At 42.3% G+C, this 15,186-nt stretch overlaps 1 protein-coding gene across 2 annotated transcripts in view; it reads left to right on the top strand.

Annotated features, from left to right (window-relative positions):
• RNF144A (ring finger protein 144A) overlaps positions 1 to 15,186 on the top strand; it is a 109,132-nt gene that overhangs the window by 48,697 nt on the left and 45,249 nt on the right. The gene's annotated exons all lie outside the window — the stretch shown is intronic.

Raw genomic sequence — 15,186 nt, 5'->3', positions numbered from 1 at the left:
TGCAGAAAGGGTCTTCTTCGCTATGCTGCCATGCTACTTCAGAGGCTATGCTCCTACCCTGACTAGCAGGGAAGAAAGCTATTTCTGTTGGCTGCTCTGCAGTGAACAGAGGATCCCTATGTAGAGATCGGGCTGTGGGGAGAGTGACTGAGCATGCGTGTCCACTAGCACTCAGCTTAGTAGGGGGATGTACAGATGTATTATCTTGACTGATAACTTGCTGCAGAGTGATATCACACAACAAAAGCCATTGAAAAGTGATTGAAAAAGTCAAGTTAAAGGTTCTTGCTACTGTGTATTTAATGCTTTAAAAGTCTAGATAAAGATAGCTTCTACTGTATACATTGCTATACACTTTGAACACCAGGTGGTGACATACTATGTAAGTAAGGGCCTGTTCACATCAGCGTTGGCTTTCCGTTCCGGGGTTCCGTCGGAGGTTTCCGTCGGGTGAACCCCGCAACGGAAAGTGAAACTGAAACAACAGCTTCCGTTTCTGTCACCATTGATCTCAATGGTGACGGAAACATTGCTAATGGTTTCCGTTCGTCACCATTCTGGCAGGTTTCTGGTTTTCCGACGGAATCAATAGCGCAGTCGACTCCGCTATTGATTCCGTCGTTAAAACGGAAACCTGCCGGAATGTTGACGAACGGAAACCATTAGCAATGTTTCCGTCACCATTGATATGCGGTATTCACCCGACGGAAACCTCAGGCGAAACCCCGGAACGGAAAGCGAACGCTGATGTGAACAGGCCCTAACTGTCATAACTCCTCACTGGATTGCTTTTTTTAACAACATGTAGATCGCAAACATTGTTAATTTTTATGATCTATATAATAAATATAATATTTAATGGTAGGACAACTCCTTTATATTCTTAAAGCATACCTAAACTTTCAGGTAACTGTTCAGAATAAACTGTCATGTGTTTACATGAGGACTAACACTATTTCTGGCCATTTAGGACTTGTATATGGCAATTTTAAGCGGTTCTTCCCTTTGCAGGCTCTTTTTCTAATTTTCTAATTCTCAGTTCTTTCTGAACTAGTGGTGGAGTGTAACTTCTATCATGTCTTCTAAACACATAGAGAGAAGTATCCTGCTTTATTATCTCTATCCAACACACACACCCATAAACACACACACACAAACACACACACAAACACACACACACACACACACACACACACACACACACACACACACACACGCGCAATGAGCAGTGTAGCTGAGAGTCCAGCACTTGGGTGACATTGAAGACTTACTAGAAGCAGCAGCATCTTTGTGCCTCTAGGCCTTTCTCTGACTCCCTCCTTCCCCTCCTCTCTCCATAGACTTTTATGGGCTGCTGGAACCTGATCCTTCAGTGAGCTAACAGTCCATTATGTCTTGAGGAGACGGATTTAGCAGTAAACTCAGAGTGGGTGAACAGTTAGGAATAGGGATGTCACGATACCAGAATTTGGACTTCGATACCGATACTTCGTGTAGTATTGCGATTTCGATACCAAAACAGTAATAAAAAAATAAAAAAGTTCTTCCATTTTGTGATCTGAGGCGCGAGATGTGATGAATTTTGAATGTGCCTCACACTAAGGCCTTATTCACACGGACGAGTCCGTTTTGCACGTGCAAAAAACGCTGCGTTTTGCGCGCGCAGAAGGTCCGTGTGTCATCAGCATATGGTGCGTGGCTGCATGATTTTCGCGCAGCCGGCATCAATGGACCCTGAGCTGTCTGCCCATATATGGTATCAGGGCCAGCCTTAGGCTACAGGGTGCCCTGTGCGGAATTGCCCTTTGGTGCCCCCCACTCCATTTATCATTGTTATGTATTGTCAGCATTTGGGGCTTTTGTTTGTGCATTTGTCACGCCGAAAAACGCGTAAAAAATGCTTGGTTTAAGCCTCCCATTGACATCAATGATATAGCGTGCTGTTAGTGCATACGACACATTTTGTGTCACGTAAAAAAAGTAGTGTCAGGTCAATTCTTTGGTACGTAAAACGTGCCGAAAATGCGCAAAAATTGCACCTAATTTCTATAGTCAATGGGAGTTCTGATTTACGCGTCAAAAGCGCCTGTAGTTTAAAAAGAACTTTACAAAAACACTAGTGTTTTTAAGAGTATGTGCACGCACAAAATAAAAAACGTCTCAAAATACGGAGCTGCTTTCAAGGGAAAACAGCTCCTGATTTTCAGCCGTTTTTTATTCAAAGTCGCGTTTTTCGCTGCGTTTTTAGTGCTGTATTTCTATAGAGTCTATGAAAAACGGCCCCAAAAACGGCTGAAGAAGTGACATGCACTTATTTTTCGTGGCCATATTTTTCCGCAGCCGTTTTTTAACTCTTTTAACTCTATTAACCGTTTTTAACTAAAAAACGTCCCGTCGGAAGAGAACGTCGTTTTCCCAATGGCCAGATGTTTGGAGGCGTTTCGCTTCCGATTTTTCCGCCATTTTTAGCACAGTGTGAACACATTATGTCCTGCCTGTCCATTTATCATATGCGGCGGAAAAGCTCCTGGCGCATACATTAAATGGACACAAAAAATGCAGTATCATTTTTTTTTTCCTGGACGCCACTACATAAAATAGCGCAGTCCCATCCGAACTGAGGCTTTTTTTTACCTCCATCAGGTGTATGGAACTGTTTACCATACGTTCTGGGAGATTTCCCGGCGCATACATTACACGGATGGGCAGGATTTAATGTGAAATTACCTTAATGCTGAGTTCACACAGGGCGGATACGCTGCGTAAAAAAACCGCAGCGTATCCGCCCTTTGCGCCGCATGGAATTTTTGGCAAAAAAACCGCACCAAACTGTGGGGCAGTTTCTCGCCTGGAATGTCTGTTGCGAAAAACTGCAGCACTTAGCTAGCCTGCTTGCACGCCGGCTTCCTGCAATGACCTTTCATCCATGTGACCGCCGCTACAGCCTGTTATTGGCTGCAGCGGAGGTCACATGAGATGAAGCGTCATCCCAGGAGGATAAAACACAGATTCCTAGGTAAGTATAATATATTGTTTGTTTTCTGAGTGGCGTTTTTTGCGGCGAGATCGCTCTGAACCCGCCGCAAAAAACACAACAACTGCTATTTGTTGCGGAATTTACCTCCCCATTGTATACAATGGGGAAACCTCGCAACACATAAGGTGCGTTTACACAAATACAATTGACATGCTGCAGAATAAAACTCTGCATGTCAGTTTTTTCCGCTCAGTGTTTACGCAGCGTGTGGAGGAGATTTGTTTTATCTTATCCACTTTGCTGCTACTGTATTTGCTGCAGATTTTCTGCAACTAATTCTGTTGCGGAAAATCTGCTGTATTTACGCAACGTGTGAACTGCCCCTTACTCCGTTTACTTAAAGGCTATCTTTTGTATAATAGGAAAAAATATTAAAACTGCTGTCCACGTTGGCAATGTTGGTACTTTTTATTACTTCTTATTTAACTCACACTGTGAAGGCCGTAAAAAAAAAAAGTAAATAGCCAAAATCGCTGTTTTTTGTTTACATTAGCTCTAAAAAAATTCATGAAAAATTCTCAAAAAGTTGCATGTACCAAAGTATTCTACCAATAAAAGCTACAACTCGTCCCGCAAAAAATAAGCCCTCACACCGCTTAGACAAAAATATAAAAAAAGTTATGTTTTTTTAACAAATAGTTTTCTTTGTAAAAGTAGTAAAATATATAAAAAAAAAACTATATAAATTTGGTATCACCTTAATCGTATTGAGCCGCAGAATAAAGTTAAGTTGTCGTTTTTACCGCACGATGAAAGCCGTAATATCGAAACCCAAAAATCTATGGAGGAATCAGTTTTTTTCTAATTTCAGCCCACAAAGAATTTTTTTCAGTTTCCCAGTACATTGTATGGTAATATAAATGCTACCAATAGAAACTACAACTCATGCTGCAAAAAATAACCACCATCCTATTGACGGAAAAATAAAAAAAAAGTTATGGCTCTAGGAAGGCGTGTAGTGAAAAACTTAAATGAAAAAGCAAAAAATGTCTCAGTCCTGAAAGGGTTAAAATAAGAACGCAGCCCATACTTACCTCTCTCTTTCCAGACGTTCCTGAGTTGGGGGCTCCCGTCACCTCTGTCCTCGGTTTGTATACAGAGCGGCTGCAGTGGTGACATCACGTCGACAGTACATCACCGCTGCAGCTGCTCTGCATACAAACAGTGAACAGAGGTGACGGGAGCCCCCAGCGCAGGAACATCTGGGAGGAGAGAGGTAAGTATAAGTACTTTTTTATTTTAACTTCTCTACTGCTTCAACAGAATTTATTTTTAACCTCTTTAATGTAATGTGTACAGGGTCTAAAAAGGGCAACAAATGGTAAATGTGCACTATGGAGCAACTGAACAATGTGCCCATCTGCCATTTATCAACAGTGTCGTTCAGTGCCATGTTGGTGCCCATTTTCCACTTATTTCCCCTTTAGTGTCCTTATGTTCAGTGCCCCCTTGATGCATATTTGCCATTTACTGCCCCTTTAGCACCCTCTGTCACAGAAGAATAAATGGGCAATAAATGGCAAATGGGCATCGAAGGGGCGCTGAACAGGACACTAAAGTGGCAATAAGTGGCAAATGGGCACCAAGGTGACACTGAATCCTCTGCCCACAACCATCAGTGCCCCCATACAACCTAACCCACAGTCTGACTGGCCTGCTGGGCTTCTTAGAGTGCATTGTGCCCGCTGATGCTGCTGGATCCCTGAGGAAATAGTCAGAGCAGGACCGTATGGTAAGATAGTCACCTCCCTGTCTTGCGTCCTGAGTGATGTCATCACGCCTGATCATCACTCAGGACGTAAGACGAGGAGGGGGAGCAGTAGTCGCGGCGCGGGGAAGCCAGTAGTGAGGTCAGTGAGTGACACCTGAACCGCTGGCGCCCCGAGCAGTAGCCGCAGAGCGGGAGAAATTCACCCGCTAACGCCCCCCTTACAGCATGGCGGCTGGCACCCTGTGCGACCGCACGTGTCGCACGTAGCTAAGGCCGGGCATGTATGGTATGTCGCTCAATCTCATCACAGGGATTCCTGTGATGCAATCCAAGGGGCATCTCCCGTTCTCATTTTCCCCTGAATGCTGCAGTCAGCTTTGATTGCAGCGTTCTGGAGAATAGCGGCGGAGATGAGAGGTTTCTCTGATCTGCACCGTTATAAAGCGGGGCTGCGGCTGTGTAATACAGCCATTGCCCTGCTCCTGACAACAAGTGAGCGCGCGGTCATCATGAGGTGATGCGGCCGGCGCTGCACTATAATAAGCGGCGGCGCAGGCACTGAAGACAGAACATGGGGGTGTTTTGCAGTGCGTCTGCCATGTTCTGTCTTCTGTGCCGCCGTTCATTAGTGCAGCGCTGGCCGCATGGCATCATCCTGACAGCGCGCACTTGTCAGGACTCAGGAGCAGGGCAATGCCTGTAATACACGGCCGCAGCTCCGCTCTCATACATTCATGAGTTACTATATTTAGCTGTGCTGTGCATAGCTAAGTATCGAAATACATGAAATAACGGTATGGAACCGTTTGGGGATGCAGAGTATCGAAGTTTCGATGCATCGTGCATCCCTAGTTAGGAGCAAGGTGGGGAAGAAGAGGAGTCTGATAAGTTGAGAAAGAGGCATTTTTCACTAATTAGATATTTTACAAAATGTATTATATTCGCTTGTACTATTGATTAATACAAAGTTTGTTTGAAAAGATGGTGACCATTTAAGGCCAGGTTTGCAAACCGGGTTTTGTGGCAGTTTTTGTTACAGTTTTTGTGCCAGTCTTTGGCTCAATTTTTTTAAAAGTCAAACACAGGAGTGGACACCATTGAAAGGAGATGCCTCTGTCTTTTCTTTATACTGTTCCATCCTTTTGGATCCACTTCTGGCTTTGGCTCAAAAAACTGAGCCAAAAACTGCAACAAAATCTGCATTAAACTCCATGCTAAATCCTGGCCTTAGCCTTGTTGGCACATTGCAGTTTTTGTGAATTTTTATTCAGCCAAAAAGAGGGTAAAAAAAACAACAACCCATTTTTGCTGCAGTTTTTGAAGCATGGTCGTCGTGCATCTTTGTGTATTACTCTTTGGGTTGTACCTAATGTCTAGTTATATTGATAGATCACCTTTGTTCTGCGCATGTTGCAATAAGGCCCATTTACATGAACAAAAAAATCGGAGGGACTTGCGTTTGTATAAGCGCTCGTTTACAATCATTGGCCCGTGTAAACATGTCAGCGATCAGCAGTCAAACAAAAGTTTGGTCGTCGGCTGATCGCATCTTTTATGCAGCCTAAAAAAATAATCGTTTTCGGCAGCACATTTCTCCGTGTTAACAGGATGAGCTGCCGACAATATGCAAACTATGTGCGGACCAAACGATAATATGAATGATCGTTTGTCTCTATACAGTTTTCATCGGCCTGGGTAAAAGGGCCTTTAAACAAGCACCGATTGACTTGTTATATCGATGATTGGCGCTCGTTATGGGCAGAAATATGCCCGTGTAAACCAGCCTTTACTTATGCCAGCCTTGCTTTGTTGTAGTACATGGTCAATATAGTGGGAGGTGATGAGACATTAGATGTGGGACACATTTCTTCCAACATCCCCTACACACGGAGTCACTCTGATGAATGAGACGTGGAATTGGATAGGCTACTATGAACAACTGCCCCGCTGCTCCTTTGCACCCTCTGCTAACCTCTAGTTAGTACTGGCTTCCGGTCTTTTATTACAGCAGTGCCGCTAGCAGTTCCCGTAATTTAATCCGTGTTCTCTAACTAGGATGACAGTCCCAATATCATACACTAGTTTAGTGCTAGGAATAGATTCCTGCCCTGGGAATCCCCGTACCCTGAAATGTAAGACCATGTGATCCATCAGTGAGTAGCGAGGATGGACTCTTGCCCTCGTACTGACAGTTTCCAGCACATTTCATTATGGCTTTTTATGTAGTGTTGTGTTTGACCCTTAGGTGGTTTTATTATTTTATTGCATGTTTTACTTACATCTTATACTGTCACATTCATCAATCATCTTCTCGCGTTATGCATATTTTTTTTATCGCTTGGTTCCAGCTTCCTTGTTGTTTGTGCCCTTTGATCTTTCGTATTGTATTATTCGAGCCTGGATTCACAGGTGTAACAGGGTGCCATGATATAATCAGCAATAGTCAATACACTGGAGATGAGTGTGTCTTGTGCTGTTCCCTAATGACCGGTGCTGCTCAGCAATTATATGATGGTGTATGATAACTGCTTAAAGGAGAACTCAACATTTTTATAACATCCATTATTTAAATCCACATATCATTACATTATGTTTTATTCTCCATTAGCTACATTTAGAATTATCTAGCAGAGAGCAGTGCACTGTGGGTCACATGATGGGTAAGATAACCGCATAAAGATTCCAAGAAAGAATTTTTACTTTAACTTTGGGTGCAGAAAATGGCATGTAGATACTCACTATGGGTATGTTCAAACGGCTGAAGAATTGGAAGCAGAACGCCTCCAAACATCTGCCCATTGTTCTGTGCCGACGGGGGATTTTTTTATGCGCCCGCTTTTCGAAAAAGTTGTGCATGTCACTTCTTCAGCCGTTTTTTGAGCCGTTTTTTATAGACTCTATAGAAAAACAGCTCCAATAACGCCATTAAGGGTATGTGCACACACACTAATTACGTCCGTAATTGACGAACGTATTTCGGCCGCAAGTACCGGACCGAACACAGTGCAGGGAGCCGGGCTCCTAGCATCATAGTTATGTACGATGCTAGGAGTCCCTGCCTCATTGCAGGACAACTGTCCCGTACTGTAATCATGTTTTCAGTACGGCACAGTTGTCCTGCAGCGAGGCAGGGACTCCTAGCATCGTACATAACTATGATGCTAGGAGCCCGGCTCCCTGCACTGTGTTCGGTCCGGTACTTGCGGCCGAAATACGTCCGTCAATTACGGACGTAATTAGTGTGTGTGCACATACCCTAAGAATGCAGCGAAAAACGCGACTTTGATTAAAAAATGTCTGAAAATCAGGAGCTGTTTTCCCTTGAAAACAGCTCCGGATTTGGAGATGTTTATTTATTTTGTGTGTGCACATACCCTAACAGCAAACATCTAGCCGCAGCGCTTATAGCTTTGAAAAGTGCCCGAAATAAAAGCACTGATAGAAACATGGCGAAATATTATGTGTGGATTCGACTTAAAGGGCACCTCACTGTTGGGCACTGAACATTTCTAATAATAAAATTGTATTAAAGGGGCTGTCTCACAGTCACAATCCCTGTCTAAATTAGGGATGCATGATGCATCGAAACTTCGATACTGTTTCGATACCGTGCACCCTCAAACGGTTCAATACTGTTATTTCATTTATTTCTATACTAAGCTGTGCGGCCGCACAGCTAAGTATAATAATACATGAATGTATGAGAGCGGGGCTGCGGCTGTGTAATACAGTCATTACCCCGCTCCTGAGATGTGTGCGCGCGGTCAGCATGATGTGATGCGAACAGCGCTGCACTAATGAGCGGCGGCACTGAAGACAGAACATGGCGGGCGCACTGCACAGTATAAAAAAAGTAAAAAAATAAAATAAAGTAATGTTAAATTTAAAAAAAAAAATACACACACACATTACAATAAACATTAAAATAAGTCTTGATACATAAGAAATACACATATTCGGTATTGTCGCCACCGTAATAACAAATTTATAGTGTCATTCATGTTTACACTGTTATAAAATAAAAAACTGCTTTCTTTCACTTCATAATGTGAGGCACGAGGTGTTATGAATTTTGAACCTCCATGTGCCTCACATTAATAGTAATTAACCCCATCATGTACCTCAAACATTAACCCAATGTCCATTATGACTGAGGAACATGATGGGGTTAAAAATTCATCACACCACGCGCCTCACATCAGAAAACAGAAGAACTTTTTTTTATTATTGTTGCCAAAAGTATTGTTTTGGTATCAAGTATCGCAATACTACACGAAGTATCGTATCGGAGTGCAAATTCTGGTATCGTGACATCCCTAGTCTAAATGGCCTTTTAGGGCATATGGATGTCATAGAAGGGGGTCCCATGGGCGACACTCCCTCTAGGAGCAAGAATGCTATGTAAGGGCATGTTCACACGGCACCGTCCATTACGGCTGAAATCACGGAGCTGCTTTCAGGAGAAAACAGCTCCTGAATTTCAGACGTAATGGCATGTTGCCGGCGTTTTTCGCTGTGTCCATTACGGACGTAATTGGAGCTGTTTTTCTATGGTGCCAATGGAAAACGGCTCCAATTACGTCCCAAGAAGTGACAGGCACTTCTTTGACGCGGGCGTCTTTTTTACGGCGGCGCGTAAAAAAAATGACCGTCGGCACAGAACATCGTAAAGCCCATTCAAATGAATGGGCAGATGTATGCCGGCGCATTGGAGCCGTATTTTTGGACGTAATTCGAGGTTAAAATGCCCGAATTACGTCCGTAAATAGGGTGTGTGAACCCAGCCATAGAGTACCACATGCTCTCATGGATTTGGCCCGTCCATGCATTACATGGTTGGCCATTCATTTAAATGCATTGCACGTAATACTGCATTTTCCCTGCCGCAGCCACTGCAGGAAATATGTATGGCCAGATGTAACATCCCACAGCAGTAACATCTGATCGCTAGGGGTATAGAGAAGCCGTTTTTATTAAACAATGAGAGAGACAACCCCTTTAAGTAATTGACATATAAGCAGTTTCCTTAAAACCAGCAGACTTGTAGGTAAGTGAATCTGCCCTGCAGGTGGTTCCTCTCATGTCAGTAACATAGCTGGAAGGTATTCATTGATTTTCGTGGAGACATAGTTGTACCCATTTGTCTAGGACATCAGTGATTTCCAGTTCATGGACCTCCAGTGATGTGATGCCCAACTTGGGACATGTCACAGGAGGGGAATCTGTAATGAGCTAAATTTGTTTTAGTAGAACCATTCAAGGTCTAGATTTTGTGGCCGTAGCATCTGAAATGATCCATAGGCTACGACGAGAAGCTTTATATTTAGACCAACGTTGGGATCAATCATATCCTGTTAGACAAGGGAAGCCTTTCCGGATGCCACAGAACATGAATATTTGGGCCATGTGCACGGTGCCCTACGACTTGTACAAGTTTTGAGGGGTAATGCATGATTCAGGGATTGAAAATACACCAAAGAAGGAAGCCATGAGTCTTCTGCCACCACCACTCAGGCCCCTGTAGGTTGTTCTTGTCATGTTTGAAGACAACATTGCTTGAGGGAACGTAGAAGATTTTTATTGATTTCTTTGGAAATATGGTTGACCATGTGTGGTCATATCTCCAGTGAAATTAGTGTCTGGACATATTTGTCATTTCTATGTCGTTTCCAGCTCCCGGACCTCCAGTGATGTGACTTCTAACATGTGACATGTCTAAAAATGCGGAAAACTCCTGAAACAAAGATCAGACTTTATGTTTGTGCACCTGGAAGGGAAGAAGTTTGGAAGGGAGGAAGTATGTAAAGAGTACAAAACTAGGATGTTGGAGTGGACTTACATGAGTGGTTGGTGGGCTTTCTCAAAAACAGAATGAGAGGAAACAAATATGTACATTATATATAAGCGGTATCATGACTAATCATTGCTGGTCTATTGACGCGGAGGCTGTGTAATAAAACATCACTACATCGTCGTCATGAAATCTGGAGCTGAGATCTTATAAAAGCACGATTCACGACAATGAGTTCAGGAAACAAAAGAAGGATGACAGTGTGGAGAATACCATTGTGTTATATCGCTCAGATTGTATTAACAGATGCCGTCCTTAGGGCCAAGTGTGGAGTAGCCTTTGCCCCTTATTCACCAGTTTTCCTTCACTTCTGCTAATGCTTCAGTGCTATATGAAGTCACGTCTTGGAGAAATAGAAGACTGTATGAATGAATAAGAACTTCTACTGCGTGATTTCTTTTGTAACTGTTCTCCAATCTTGAGACCTTGTGGGAATTTCTGTATGGGTGTTTTTTTCTTTTGTTTCCATAGTCTTCCATGAAACTATTTTCTCCCCCCAACATAAGTCCTCAGGGAGCAGATTTAGCGTAGCACTAGGTGGCGTAAAGTTTGCAGTTCTACCAGGGTCTTAAGCTTCCCACACACATAAGAGAAAAGAAAGTACCGGTTTCGGAGGTGAATGGGGGCACCCAACTCTAACCTGACAGCAGATGTGGGGGAAAAGAGGGACCAGGGATGTTGGATTTCAATATGCCCGGTCCTTTGTTTTTATAGAAGATAATTTGCAGCCAGAGGTGTTTGGCAGTGGATTATACCCCTCTCCCCATAGAAATAAACATGAACGCTTGGCCGAGCTGAACATACATGTTCATGGTGGAGTCTGGAGAAATAGCGGTCATCCAACAATTATGTTATGTGTATGGGCGGCTTTAGTGTCTGAGTGATCCAGGACCCCTGAGTCACATACGTAAGAGAGCAGCAGTATTATATATGGGCTGTGCAGGTGTATTATATGATATAACAGCCCAATAATGTATTAATTCTATACAGAGATATCTTACTATACAAATGGAAATTAAATACGTACCCTAAAGGAGTTGTCTCGTGAAGACCACCATTTTTTAAATAGAAGCCATCTGATCGCCAGCTAATTGCTATAGGTGTGGCTCCTCTAACCTCCGGCAATCAGCCACGTCTTATCATACATTCTTAATGTAGCATTACATGTCGACTATTTAATGCTTACAGAGCGGCTCTATGTTCTGGTTTAAAGAGGGGGACCCCTCTAAGTCGTCCAAATCTTCAAATAAGGCATTCCATGTCAGGGTCCAGGGATTTTAGTCTACGCCACTGGGGAACAATAGCCAGTCTTAAATAAAATGTAAAATTTTATTTCAATAAAACTTACAATGTATAAAGAAAAATTCTACAATTTTGTAAAACTACTTTTTATTTTAGTTTCTCAGTATTTCCTTCATGTTCTTTCTGTTAGTGATTTGAAACATTATTTTTTAAACCCAGAGGCTTAAAAAAAACTGTCCTGATCATGTCCAACTATCCTAACATAGGTGCATGACTTGTTAAATTAGGGTGTGTTGTAGTCAACCACTTTCCAAAAATCTGTGCCGAGGTCCAGCCAACCAACCAACCAACCAACCAACTAACCAACCAACCAACCAACCAACCATTACATGGCATTATTAGTTCTCCTGTCCTCTAATGTAGAAGAGAGACTTTCGGGCCCCTCTCTGCAGCCTTTAGAGCTTCTCCACAGATATTGCCATTTAAAGTTGATAACTTGTCAAAAACCGACAAGGTAGCGCCTATAAGAGCTCAACGTTTCTTCAGTCTGCTCAGAAATTCTGACTACATAAAATTGTTCCTTAGCGGACAGAATCCGGCAGTGCCAATTAATCATTGGGTATCATCTGGCAGATGTCAGATCACTTATTGTGGCAATTATATCATGAATTAATCTCTTCTTATAAAGGAGACAGTTGTTTTTCTTTTTTTTTTTTCCTTGTAGGAAATCCCTGATGTTGTATTCTTCTCAGAGCAGGACAGCTGCACACATTTATAGTAGAAGTACCTGGAGCTTACTGGTTATTCCTAGTGCTGCCATCCGTATTGGGAAATACACTATTTCCAATGAAAATTATTATGTAAGAACCTTCATGGCAAGAGTGGCAACCAAATTTGAGAATACATAGTCATATTTCTAATATGGATTGCTGGTGTAGAGATTTTCTATGAGGAGTAGACATTATTAAAACCAGACAAGCCCAGATTTTAAATGAAACTTTTCTTTTGGTGCCACTCTTTACATTATGGGATTGCGTTATTAGCAATTCCTTATGTGGGGGAGCTACTTTTGTGATAGAGCAGGGCATGGGCAAGGCGCTCTTCTCACCCCTAAAGTATTACCTGGTACAGTAGCTCCATCCCAGAGATCCATTCACTGACCTTGCGCCTCTTTCACTGGTGTCCACGGCATGCCTCAATGATTCTGCCAAGGACCAGTACCTTCTCTTTCTGCATTGTAGGTATATGGATTACCATTCATTTAAATTCCTGTCGCATTTGTGAATGGGCAGCTGTAGCTACTCCTGGCAAGATCAGCTGATAACCAGTGGTTTAAGAAACCCGTTCAGGACCAAGGGTCATTAATATGTTTTGAAATAATGAATTATTAAAGAGGTTTTCCAATCCCAAGAAATTGATGGCCTATCCTCAGGATCGCCGAGTGTCTGTGTCTCCGATGGCAGCCGGGGGCCTAATAACTGCTTTACCATTAAAAAAACAAAATAAAGTAAAAACAGTTACGCATATTTGGTATCGCCGCGTCCATAACGGCCCCGACTATAAATCTATTAAATTTTTTAACCCGCACGGGGAACGCCGTAAAAATTTTAATTAAAAACTATGGAAAAATTGCTGTTTTCTGTGAATCCTAACCTAAAAAAATGTGATAAAAAGTGATCAAAAAGTCGCACCTACTCCAAAATGGTACCAATAAAAACTACAAGTCTTCCCGCAAAAAAAAGCCCTCATACAACCGCATCGGCGGAACAATAAAAACGTTACAGCTCTTCAAATATGGAGACACAATAACAAATAATTTAGAAAAAAAAGCGTTTTTACTGTGTAAAAGTAGTAAAACATACAAAAACGCTACAAATTTGGTATCGTAGCAACCATAACAACCCGCTGAATAAAGTTATTGTGTTATTTATACCACACGGTAAACGGCGTAGATTTAGGACGCGGAAAAGTGTGGCGAAATGTCAGTTTTTTTCTATTTCCCGCTAAAAAAAAGTTAATAAAACGTAATCAATAAATAATATGTACTTCAAAATGGTGCTATTAAAAAATACAACTTGTCCCGCAGAAAACAAGACCTTATACAGCTATGTCGATGCAAAAATAAAAAAGTTATAGCTCTGGAATGCGACGATGGAAAAACGTAAAAAATTGCTTGGTCATTAAGGTTTCAAATAGGCTAGTCATTAAGGGGTTAAAGTGATTTTTTTTTTCCTATTTCATAGTTTGGTAGAAAGATTTATGTTTTTATTTTCTTTACAAAACATATTGGTCTTTCTTAGCAGTAGTTCACACTGCGTTTTTTTGGCGCTTATCGCGGAAACCGCTGCGGAATCCATGCAAAGAAACGCCTAAACTTGTTCCCCATCAATCTCAAAGGGAGGCAGAGGCTTTCTTTTTTCCCGAGCGGCTTTTGGCCGCTTTCAATAAAAAAGTGGCATGTTCTTTCTTCGAGCGGTTTCTGCCTCTGACCTCTCACTGAAGTCAATAAGAGGCTATAAAAACCTGCAGCGCTTGTTTGGAGTGTGGTTGCTGTTTTTTTCCCTGCGATATTTGCATTAGATTAGACGGCCACGGTCAAAAAACGCGGAAAAAAAAGAGTCAGAAAACGCTGGCAATTCAAAATCTGAAGGAATTTTAAGGCATGTTTATTTTGCTGGTATAATCCTCCAACTCTTCTGAGTATAATGATATGTACACTTGAGTTGTGGCCTAATGTAGCCATTACATCAAGAACAAAGCACCCTGTTAAGGTTTTTAGCATGTCTCCTTCACTTGGCATGTATGTGGCATCGGAGTAAACGAGTCACGTACAAAACATTTTTAGGTAAGTGTAAGAGCAGAAAGAGACGGGGCAGCTGGTGCAAAAATGGAGGACAAGGATTATTTTTTTGTAGGTTTGGGAAGCTCTCATTCTGAGTGAAGTGGGCATATTATGGCATGGGACACTGGCCGTACTTCTAACCGTTGGGCAGAAGGTAAGACCCCCCTCTTCCTGTCTCTCCCTTAAAAGGGATTTTCCAGTTTAGAAACCAATTTTCAGATACCCTATTATCAAATTCTGATTTAATAGAGTCCTCCATTCAGGATCCTTCTCCCTTGGACAGAGTACAGAGCGGCTACAAAGAGTGTCTCTGTCTGGAGAACCTAAAAGTAGAGAGTTACCACAGCACCGAACACGCCTCTTCAGAACCTGGTCCAAGGTCCTCAATATCAGGCAGAAAAATGGACAAGGAGGCAGCACTTCCAAAATGTAGAAAAACCTTTATTTACCCATGCAACGTTTCAATCCCTCAGGATCTTTCTCAAGCATGCTTGAGAAAGATC

This window comes from Rhinoderma darwinii, chromosome 4 (genome assembly GCF_050947455.1).
Source record: "Rhinoderma darwinii isolate aRhiDar2 chromosome 4, aRhiDar2.hap1, whole genome shotgun sequence".
NCBI classification, from domain to species: Eukaryota; Metazoa; Chordata; class Amphibia; order Anura; family Rhinodermatidae; genus Rhinoderma; species Rhinoderma darwinii.
Note: the sequence above shows the minus strand (reverse complement) of the source record. Positions and strands in the feature narration are given on the sequence as shown.